At 45.0% G+C, this 9,728-nt stretch overlaps 1 protein-coding gene across 1 annotated transcript in view; it reads right to left on the reverse strand.

Annotated features, from left to right (window-relative positions):
- LHFPL2 (LHFPL tetraspan subfamily member 2) overlaps nucleotides 1-4,663 on the reverse strand; it is a 105,239-nt gene extending 100,576 nt beyond the window's left edge. Inside the window, exon 1 of the mRNA XM_006021412.3 lies at nucleotides 4,634-4,663. The gene's annotated coding sequence lies outside the window, so the exon portion shown is untranslated. The remainder of the gene's footprint in view (nucleotides 1-4,633) is intronic.
- Between the last annotated feature and the right edge of the window lie 5,065 nt (nucleotides 4,664-9,728).

Raw genomic sequence — 9,728 nt, forward strand, 5'->3', positions numbered from 1 at the left:
TACATAGGGGTCTCATGCTGTTGACATCATCCCGATTAATAAAAACAGAATAAAGGCAGACTCATTGACCACTCGTTAATCCTGTGTGAGGGCACATTTGAACAGTAATGGTTTAACTAAATATTTTTACACTGTCTTATTTTGAAGAGAAGCACTTTCACTCTTCTTTGTCTCACCATTTTGAAAGCTAGCCTCATTGCTCCCACACAAACAGACCTGTCTATTCTGCACATCATGAGTGAAACTCTAGCTCCACACAACTAAATGGGAGAACTCAACTGACTTACATGGAACCAATATTTCACCTCTAATGCCTCAGACTTCTCTAACTACTTTCCCTTGAACATGTCAGAAAAGAACAAATTCAACCACAGCTGCCCCCAACCCCACTAAAAGACTAAGGTGAGGCAGGAAGCCCCACAGCATCCTGCAAGGATCATTGCCCTAGTCCATTGTCAAAAGGGCTCACTACTGGCTGAAACTGTTGCATGTGTTGTAGTCCCAGGGTGGTCAACCTGCAAGTTGTGTTTCACAAGTGGTACAAGTGGCCTCTGTGTGTGGCACGTGGCAGATTAGAAAAGGGACATTTCTTTGGCTTTTTTAACAAACTTTAAAAATGGATTCTCCTTTCAAGCGGAAAACCGTGGGAAACCGTGGGTCTTCCCTTGCAGGTTGGCAGAGTACCCTTCCTGGCTGCTTGGGGGTTGGAGGCAAGGGGCACTGGGTCAGGAGCAAGGGGCACTGGGTTGGGACTGGCCATCAATTTTTACAAATGGGTCCTGGTACAGAAAAGGTTAAGAAATATTAAGTTAGGGAACACAGCACAGGAACCAGAAAGCAGAGCAGCTGATCTGGCAGGGAAAGGGGACTGCAGTGGCACTGGGGGAGGTGCAGGGCTAATTCATGGCATGCCTGCCAAAGACATTGGCTCCCACTGTTGTAGTCCAAGCCTTCATGATGCAGGGGGGCAGGGGGAGAGGAAGAAGGGCATATCCCCTTGGACAAAGAGCCTTTAAACAGAATATTTGACAAAAATCTTAATGCTCTTTAAAGAATATTCAGATTATCATAGAAATTCTTTATGCTGTTCCACAAGTTGCACAAACAAACACTGAGATGACCTTAGTAAGGGCTTAAGTATTGGTTTCATCTAACAGTAAATAAAAGGAGCAAATTCAAATATTGTGTCATTTCAGATTCAAAAGATCACATTATAATTTTCTAAGAAATAAAGCAAAATTGAAGTAATCAGATAAAAAAGAAATAGTGGTACTGAGGAAAAGGGGGCCCTTCATCTCACAATACAATTTTGTTATGCTTACATTTAACTAAATAAGAATCTCACTCATTAGTTTTCTTTCTCTGGTTTTCCAACCCATGAAGAATCTCCCACAACTCGCAGAACTGGAAGTCACGGCAACTGTCATCTCTCATCCAGCCTGCTCTTCCAACAAGGGCTTACAAGCCCATAAAGTGGTATTTCTTTGATGTTAGACAGAGGAAAGGGAAATGAGTTAGCCACTGTTTGGTAGGAGTTAAAATTGTACTGCAGACGGAGAAAGAGCCAACTCCTGAGAGAGAGGGAATTCAAACAGCCACTAAGAAGTATGTTAACTGTGGTTTTGTTCACCACAAAGAACCTATTCTTTGGCTTTTTAATTTTTGTCATTCTAGGCTTTCTCTGGAGCCAGTTTATTTAACCACTGCTATAAGACCATCCTCTTCATTTTCAGAAAATTACAGTCTGTTCTGGCAATACAATAAATAAAAACCTCTGGGTTTTATTGGCTCTTTGTCATCAGCTTTGTAAAGCTGATACACAGTCCTGTTTCAAAGCTGTGGCAACACACTTCAGTTCTTTGCAGGAAGTCCTGTCTCTACTCTGAAATACATTTGTCTGGGTATTTCATCAAATTAAGTTCGCGTGAATGGCAAATAAATTTGTTACAACAACATTATGAGCTCTTCATGAGAGTTTATTTCTCTAGATTTCTATTCCTCTTTTTCACTGCCCAAAACTTTTCCTGTTACTACAGGATATTCCTCTATTGAAAGAAACAGATATGCAAACACACACCTTATACACTTGATTTATCCAGACAAAAAACATGGATGGATCCAAGACCTTTTTTCTTTTCATTTTTTGAGATAATTACGGAAGTCACTCAAAAGAAGAAGGAGAAAATAACATTTTATTGTTGGATTTTACTATTTTTCTTATACAATGATTTCTTGAAGGCTGAACTGGAATCCAGTAGACTATGTTATAGATATACCACAAGGCCATCTTCAACTGAGAGTGAAGCTGGCAAGTTGATGGGAATGAAAGAGTTAACTTTAGAATACAATACATGGAGTTGATCCTCCACCCCATCCTACCACAAACACACACGTGTCTCTACCATAAGGACATGGATAGGCTGGATAACTCAACATGAAGGGCCAGTTCCTAGTTTAACTATTCAGCATTTAAGTGTAATCCACATTACCTGGATCTTTGAAAATCTAATGAACCTTCATCCTGTCCTTAAAAGGAAGCTACAAAAGGTGGAGAGGAGGAAAGGACCCACCCACACTGTACTCTGATGGTTTTTCAGGATAGAATAGGATGACTCCTAGATATTTACACCCAAAAGTGCTACTTAGATGCCTAGTAGGTGGAATAAGATCTGGCCTTCAGTGTTCCATCTTTGGATGAAAGAGCCAGGACTAATTCTTCAATGACTGTACTTTTCCATTAACGATTAATGCATCTGGATTATAGAATTTTTGGCCACTTATCACAGAGGTAACACAAATATGAAGTTTCAATCACTGAAATTATACATTTTACAAGGTGAAAATTCACATGAGAAAAATGGAAATAGCAAGTCATCAGAAAAAGTCCCAGAGTCCAGGAATTTTTCAATGAAATTCAAAAGGGAATGTTTACCCAACCCCAAACTTTTTAAGCCTAAAGGAAATGCTATTTTTAATTCTTTGATATCTTTTCCTTTCCCTTTGGGTAGCAAATGCAAAGTACAATTGTTGGTTTATCCTCAGTTGGCAAATACTAAGGCAGTTTAGACCTGATAGGTTCTCAATATGTTTTACAAAAACTGTGAAAGTATTCTTTCTACTCATGGACATATTAGTGTGTCACACTCGATCAGGTGTGGTCAGGGATGATATAGTACCAGTCACATCAGGCTCCCTCAGCTTGAATGGCCCATGTGCACCCTGTCAAAATACTGTTTATATTACTACTAGTTCTAACAACTTCATTAATTGTAAAAGAGAGATCACAGGCTTCGATTCTCAGTAACATAGGACTCTTCCATGTTTACTGATCACAAACAAGCCTAGGCATTAACATCATGCCCCATTCAGGCACAGCACTAGCCTGATCATCTGCAAGCAGCATAAAACACAGCCTCAGTGCAAAGAATTTAGGGTTTCCAAGCCCCATTTATATATCGATCCAAACAATGCCATGCTTACAGCACACGTCATAGTTCTCATAAAATATGGAAACATCTTTAAGTGACATCATTCGCATCTGGTTCTCACCTGACATCGCACCAGATATTGCGACCTTCTCATCAGATAGGGAAATGTGCTTACCAGGTCACTCTGATCTCTGTTTTGATGTCTTGGGCCCATTTTATCCATTGTTTTCCATCTGTTGACCTTCTGAACTGCTCAAAATATGCCTAGTTTTTCCAACATTTCTGCTTAGCCCATGTAAAGTCTATTTTCCAGCCATCGAGGTCTATTGCTCAGGCTGTTACTGAGGCTTTCTTTGGTTCATGCTGTTAACAGGCCTCTTTACAATTACTATACGTGCTGGTCAATGGTTGTATTAATCCATACTCCACCAAGGACTACACAGAGTTAATGTTTATTATTCTCATTCATTAATACACTTATGGGCTCAGAACAAAGAAAAGGTTCTTTTCTTTTCTTAAAGGAACATCAATTATTTGCACCTATTTTCTAAATAGTATGTGAAATCTTGGCCCCGTTTCAGGTTAACAGGAGTTTTACTACAGACTTCAATGAGGCCAGAATTTTGTCCTCTGATTTAAGCTTAAGCTCTTACTGAAATGAGTTTAAATATGAAATACTCAAGATTGTAATTTGCTCACTGTCACCTCACTAGACCACTGTCATGAATGTTCTTGGTACTATATGTAGCTCAAACACATTTAGTGTGTATAGGCCTAAGATCTGCAGATGTGCACTCCCATCATCAGGAAACCATAATATCATCTTCAGTAGATGATTTAAAAAATAAATATTTAGTCTGTCGGAAGCCAGCCTTCACTCTTGGAAAAACATGCATTTCCAAGCTTAAGAGTGGCATGAAAAGGGCCAGTCTCTACCAAAAGAGGGGTGAGAAGTCCAAAAGTGTCAGGTAAACAAATCTGTGTGGCAACAGCAAAAACATTTGTTTTCCACTTGCTCTTTGCGTTCCCACTCCTCCGTTGTTTGGATTGTCTCCAACATTAATAACTTGACTTTTCATGCCACTCTCAGCTTGGAAATACATTTGCCCATCACGATTTTTCTATCAAGCAGATACTGACCTTTTGTTCATATATTTAAATGGATTTACCTGTTAACATGGCATTTCCCCACTGTTCTCACTTACCGGTTTATCTTGAAGGCATGGGTCAGTTTGTATTTTTTATGAGTCAGATGTTAAACAACAAAGCAACCACGCATTCTGAGGAAACAATTAATTTATAATTAAAATAAAGTATCTGCTGGAAGTAGTGAGTTGAAAATAATGAAACTACCCCCCACCCAAGAAAAACCCTATTACATTTCAGGTGGTATTCTACCCCAGGTTCTTACGTTTTAAGGGGTAAAATAAAACCTTTTTCTACTGAAGCTTCTTCCATTTGCACAGCTTTGAAAAAGGCAGGAGAATGTATCAGGAGATGTATCTCCAGAAGAATATTAACATTGAGGGGACTCCATCAGGAACACCATTACAGTTCTTGTTATTTTTTCCCTAAAAAAAGTTAAATTCAAACTGGAAAATGTACCAAGAAAGGCTACTAGTATGAACAGGGGAAATGACAGCCCATCTCATTATAAGACAAAGTATGTCTATATAGAACACCACACAAGGGTATGCGTCTATACTATAATACATTTATGCTGCTTCTGTTTTTGGTATCAGAGCTAACTAGCACTTCACTGTCTTGATTCACCCTAAAAGACTGTACCTTGTTTAACAAAATGGGGGCTGAAAGGGGTGACACAACTGTTTTCAATAAACATATTGGGAAAAAAACCCACCAAGAAGGGAGAAGAGCTATTTTAAGAGGCTACAAAAGACAAATGTTGGCATAGAAAGAAACTGGACTTGAACAGGTTTTGGTTAGAAACCTAATTTACTCTTACCCAAAGAGTCAAATTTTGGAGCAGCCTTCCAAAAGGAGACTGAGTGAAATAAATGTGCCTAATTTTAATATTAGTGTCCCGGGGAAATAAAAACAGAGGTGCTAGAGCGGCCTCCCGCGGTGGGACCTGAGGCAGGGGCAACCTGTCCAAGGAAAGAAAGAAAGAGCCCTGAGAAGAGGGTGTACTTAATTCCTGCAGGGAAGGGAGAGCCACACCGAGAAGGGCCGCCGGTGCGGTTCGTGGGCCGCTTTTATTGCTGGCTGGTGGCGGTGCCAGCGGATGACATCACAAAGACCTGCCACCCAGCGGATTCAAAAGCTGGCGGTGAAGGGATGGCGGAGGAGACAGAAGGGACGTTGGGGCGTGAAGTTGCTCTCCAGCCAACATCCCAGGAAGACCTGCAGCCCTGGTAGGGGCGGCACAGAGACCCTCTGAAAGGGTCTCACCCACACTGGGGAGAAGGGACGACGTCGAGGGATTGAAGAGGATCACGGACATCGGACCCGTGAGTGGGGTGGGCAGAAGCTCACACCCAGATTCTTTCATTATTTTCTTTTTCCTTTTGTCCCACTTTGATTTTGGAGGGACCTGGAGTTATGACTAAAGGAAGACCCTCCACGGGTCCAGGGTCACAACGGAAGATCTGGGAAGAATTGATAGGAGCTTTGGAGGAAGGTCAGGCACTAAGGCGGGGACAATCATACGCCTCTCGGCCGTCCGAGATAGGCAAATCGGGGAACAGGGTGACGACCCACCAGCCAACAATCCGGAGGGCTGGCACATGGCTGGGGTGTAGGGGAGGTGGAGCCCCATGACATCTCCAGCAGGTAGTATCCGGAACAGCAGGAAACCCTAGGAAGGAGCGCCCCCACCACTGAAAAGGAGAAGACCAAGTCGTGGCAGGCGAGTGCCGGGCTTCCCTCAGGGTGGAGCGTGACCTAATATCTCAGTTTCAGGAACATACCCCTCGGCCGGAGTCGAGTGAACACTTGAAGGCCACCCGAGAGTGCCTGTATGAGGCCAGATGGAGGCAATTAGTTTTAATTTTCTTATGTTAAACCACCTGAAAACCCAAGGTAAAAAATAAAAACACAAGCTGCTGATAGATTTGCAATTAAAGGTAGATCCCCAGTCCCATCAATTGTGCCTTCATGCCATGCCATGAAATTTCCTTTACTGAATGTGTGGCTGGTGCGCATCAGGGGCTAAGAGTACTGATCAGCCAATCAGCCTCGAAGGGCTTCAGTGAGCTCCGCACTCCCAGCCTTGGGAGCACACTGGAGCCTTGAAGGCTGATTGGCTGATCAGCACTCCTACCCCAGGAGCACACCCAAATCTTGAAGGGCTGTTGTGTGCTCCCCAGGCTGGGAGCACCCATCAGCTGATGGCTCAGAACACACCAGCCACACATTAAATTTAAGGCAGGATGGGAACAAGCCACAAAATTATTACATATATTTTGTGTAATAATTTTGTGGCTTGTTAAGTATTAATCACATTTTAAGCATAACATCTGTGGGGTCACACACATGCACACATGCCCCCTTTTATAAGGGTATATAACATGGTGTTAATAGCTGCATTTACATTGTGCTGGAAATTCAGATTCTGATTTAAACATTACCAATATTATTATGTTACTAACATGCTGTATGCATTCCAGTACGAAAATGCAATGGGGATTAATTTTCTTTATGCCTCCAGGTGTCCAAAATAATGTAAAGGCTTTCTGTACATTCAGTTGGGAAGAAATAACAGTGTCTTAATCTTTAATCAGACAAATCACCTCCATGTTTGACAATGTTTTAACTTGTTAAAATAATGTTTAAAGAAAAATAAACATGTATCCATTGAAGTCATTCTAGACCAAAGACTAAAAAATACAAAACAGAGATGAAGGATTTTAGTTTTGGACATCAGTAGGTTTGCTTTCTTATGCAAAATTTATAGAAAAAAGGGTTATCTGTAGAACCATCTATTCCAGGGATCAGCAACCCCTGGCATGCATGCCAGACCATGGCATGCAAAGCCATTTTGCTTGGCACACTACAGGCAGCCCAGGCTCTGGGCAGCTGCTGCTGGCCATGGAGCCCAGGCCACTTGCAGCAGGAGGTTGGAAGGCTGTACACTCTGCTGCAAGCAGCCTGGGCTCCATGGCGGGCAGCAACTTCCCAGAGCTCTCTCCAGATGTGGAAGGTAGCCAAGAGGTTGCAAACAGATGCATTGGGCTCTGGAGCCCCGACACTGACAGCAGCTGCACAAATGCTTAAAAGTACATGGCAGGGAAGAGGCTGGGGCTGTGCAACAGTGGTCCCTCCCCCACTGTAAACCCAGAGATGCATGTGCAGCTGCTGCCAATAATGAGTTGAGCCAGGGCTCAGCCTACCTCAGTGCATATGTTTGCAGCCTCCCTGCTACCTGCTGCGAGCAGCCCAGGTTCTGTGGAGGGCAGCAGGGGCTTGCTAGAGTCCAGGCTGGCTGTGGCAGGCAGCTGGGAGGCTGCAAGCTGCTGCACTGAGGTCTGCAGAGCCCCTTCTTGGCTCTCTGCTGGCAGGGGATGGTCCAGGGTTGCGCTGCCCCGGGCCCTTCCCTGCCATGTGCATTGAGGTGCACATGCAGCCACTACCAGCCATGGAACAGGGCCAGGACTGCAGACCCTGGTGTAGCTGTTTGCAGCCTGTCTGCTGCCTGCTGCAAGCCCGGCCTCCATGGCCAGTGGCAGCTGCACATGCTCCTCAGGGTGCACAGTGGGAAAAGAGCAGGGGTAGCACAAACCCAGCCGCTACCCCACTGTCTGCCTGGAGGCATCCATGCACCCACCACCAGCAATGAGGATCAGACCCCTCACAGCTCCACACCCTCCCCTGCGCCCCCCACCCCATCTGCCCCTGGCATGCCAAGTCAAGGCATGGGCTGAGGTTGGGGTATTTTTGGTACTCTGGCCAAAAATGTTACCAACCCCGATCTATTCTGTGAGACAAACCTAAAAGTTCCTTAGATGCCGCTAGGGACAGAGAAGAGGAGGAAAGAATGTCACTTAGTGAGGGAAGAATAATTTTAAGCGATTCCCAGTGAGATGAATTTATATGTTCACACAAACTGCATTCAAACCATCATACAAGACTGATCTCATTGACCATAATGACATTACCACTCTGTACCACGGTGGAGTCTAGTGGTGGCCATGATGTTCCCTGGTGGCCCCATGACTATGGCCTGCTCTGTGCCTTCCTGTCTTTCCTGCCATGCCTTGATGGTATAATAAATAAGGAGGTAGCCTTTGTGTGGCCCCAGTTTCACTGAACCCTGCCCCCCTGCTAGGGTCTCCAGCACCATAGTTGTCCTCACTGGTACTCGGGTCCCTTGCTGGGCCACTCAGTTTAACTGTGCTCTGCAGGGCACCCAAAGCCTTAAGGGTTACTTCCACGGCTCCAAATCCTGCCTTTTACTAGGCCCCATGCCTCACAGGTGTTACTCTAATGGTGTTCCCTCGGTTGGGGCTTCGGCTCCTGGGCCTCTGCCACTTTAATCTCGCTAGGCCTTCTAGCCTAGGTCCACTGCATCAGACCTGGCTTTGTGGTACTAGCTTCAATCTATGACCTTTGGTCACCAGGCCCCTAGCCCCTGTGTGGCTGCACACCTCCATAATGCTTTTGGACAATTATGCATGCATTGCTGAGACAGCTGGCAGGAATTGGCTGCAGCAATTGGCTGCAGGCTCTGCCTCCTTAGGCAAGAAGGGAGCTGCCACCACCTCAGGCAGGCAAGCGGGAGCCCTGCTGCTCTGCGGGAGGAGGTAGAGGCAGAGGTGGGAGATGGGGAAGGAGGAGTCACCACCACTGTTGCCTCCTCAGGCAGAGAGAAGCCCTGCTAATCTGCGGGAGAAGGCAGAGGCTGGTGGGCAGGGGAAAGGGAGCCACTGCCACCGCTACCACTGCCTCAGGTCGGGGGAAGCCCTGCTGCTCCGCAGGAGGAGGCAGAAGTAGGAGGGGGGGGAGGGAGCCACCATGCTGGAGGAGGCGGCGGTGGTGGCAAAGGGACTGTTTACATGGGCGGCCCCGAAGGGTAAGCGAGGGCAGGTGGGGAGGGCATGTAAATACCCCCTTAAACCCTCTGTCAATGACAGCCAATTTGCTAGTGTATAATATAGATGTGGAACTCATTGCCATAAGATGCTGGAGGCCAAGAATGTTAACTAGGTTCAATACTTTCTCTGACAGAGGCTATTAAACACAAGTTAGGGATGTAACCTATTCATAATGTTTGGGAGGGTACAGATCATTCTACCCTGTTTCCCTACGGCAGTGGTTTTCAAACTTCCTAAGGTCACAAAA

This window comes from Alligator sinensis, unplaced genomic scaffold (assembly GCF_000455745.1).
Source record: "Alligator sinensis unplaced genomic scaffold, ASM45574v1 scaffold159_2, whole genome shotgun sequence".
Lineage (NCBI taxonomy): Eukaryota > Metazoa > Chordata > Crocodylia > Alligatoridae > Alligator > Alligator sinensis.